This window comes from Balaenoptera borealis (assembly GCF_965194805.1).
Source record: "Balaenoptera borealis genome assembly, chromosome: 4".
NCBI lineage: Eukaryota > Metazoa > Chordata > Mammalia > Artiodactyla > Balaenopteridae > Balaenoptera > Balaenoptera borealis.
Window position 1 is genome coordinate 50,222,251 of NC_138861.1, and position 1,892 is coordinate 50,224,142.

The 1,892-nt window shown below is 47.0% G+C and overlaps 1 pseudogene across 1 annotated transcript; it reads left to right on the forward strand.

The window, feature by feature from the left end:
• The first annotated feature begins 900 nt into the window (after positions 1–900).
• On the forward strand, positions 901–1,687 carry LOC309627792 (tumor suppressor candidate 2 pseudogene; annotated as a pseudogene). Its single transcript has one exon. The product of its transcript is annotated as a tumor suppressor candidate 2 pseudogene (transcript).
• The last annotated feature ends 205 nt before the right edge of the window (positions 1,688–1,892 follow it).

Here is a 1,892-nt window from a genome sequence, read left to right on the forward strand (position 1 = left end):
TAAGAAAGGAACCTTTATCTTTTTTTTAAGAAAAGTGTATACTGATCTATAAGTTCAACTCTTTTAAAGTCTCTGATACAAGATAACCAATCAGTCTCACTGCAGTACAAAAGATTTCCATAATCATGCCACCTGTGATTACAATGTTTAGAGCTTTTATTATAGGTTTAAATTTGTTATTTTTATGAAATCGATCATGTTGTGACACCTGCTGTGCATGTGTGACTTCCATTTCACTTTAAGTGTTTATGAATGATAGAGTAAATGAATTTGCCATCTCTGAAACTCATCTGTAACCTAGTAATACTTTTTAATTCCAGGCACTGCAGCTTGGTTATACATAATGCTTGTAGAAAACAGTGTTTTGATTAATGAAGTCATTTATTATTGAGAAAGATCTTTTCTGGTTCATATACCTTAGAGGCTTACACAAAAAGTAGAACTTTTTTGTAGATTTAATTATTGAAATAGAACCTAGCAAATACCACAAGCTTAAACTTTGGAGAAACATTGGTATTTTACTATATATCATGTCCTCCTTTACTGTGTAATTTGTTGTAACTTTTTTCATATCTTCAGCAATGTTCACTCTGCATCTTCTGATAATTCTTTTTTTTTTTTTTTTTTTTTTTTGGCTGTGTTGGGTCTTCGTTTCTGTGCCAGGGCTTTCTCTAGTTGCGGCGAGCGGGGGCCACTCTTCATCGCGGTGCGCGGGCCTCTCACTATTGCGGCCTCTCTTGTTGCGGAGCATAGGCTCCAGACGCGCAGGCTCAGTAGTTGTGGCTTACGGGCCTAGTTGCTCTGCAGCATGTGGGATCCTCCCAGACCAGGGCTCGAACCTGTGTCCCCTGCATTGGCAGGCGGATTCTCAACCACTGCGCCACCAGGGAAGCCCTGATAATTCTTTATGTAAAAGGAATGCCTGTTGGTTTGGTGGATTCTTTCAGGCATTTTACTGTAACAGAGTGAACTGCTTGTTGCCTTCGCAATTAAATAAGAAATGTTAAAGGAGGCTCTCAATGTTTTTATTAATTTTTAGCGAAGTTTTATAAGGTTCTGGATTGAGTATAACTTCAGACATTGCTGAACAGTTATCGAATTTGTCTTCCTGTTCTAGATACTTAGTGTTAAAATGGCCTGCTGATAATTAACCAGTGTCCCAAGGGAAAATATACACCTCATGTGATATTCATGAATAACGACAGAGGATGTAAATCTCTATTTTAAATATTATTGTCGATTGTTAAAAAACTTTTTGGGAGCCTGCGGAAGGCGGCGGCGGTGGCACCCGCGGGCGGAGGCCCTGTGACAGCGAAGTTGCGGCGGGGCCCGCTGTGCCGGCGGCCCTGACATGGGCGCCCGCGGCTCCCAAGCTCGGGGCCTGTGGCCCTTCTCCTGGGCGGCGGCCCGGAGGCTCTGTCGCTGAGCAAGCTTTGGTGCGACCTCGAGGCTGAGCCGTGGCCCCCTTCGTATTCACGCGCCGCGGCTCCATGTTCTAGGGCGAGGATGGGGATCTGGCTCACGAGTTCTATGAGGACACAGTCGTCACCAAGAACGGGCAGAAGCGGGCCAAGCCGAGGCGGGTGCATGAGAACCTGATTCCTCAGGTCATCGTGAAGTTGGATCCACCACCCGCCCCCCGCCCCGCATCCACGTGGATTTCCCTGTGATCCTCTTTGAGGTGTGAGCCTGGGGTGGGGGGGGGAGCCATAAACACCCCCTGCCCCAGCAAGAAACCCCCAGGCTCCAGGTGTGGCTTCCATTGAGGAACCTAGGCTGGGACCACAGCATGAATAAACTCCCGTGGCCCGGAACCTTCACCTGTGAGCAGGGCCGTCCCGCAGTGCTGGTTGGGTGTTGCTTTGTGTGTGGACAGGAGGTGGCCGGTGGCT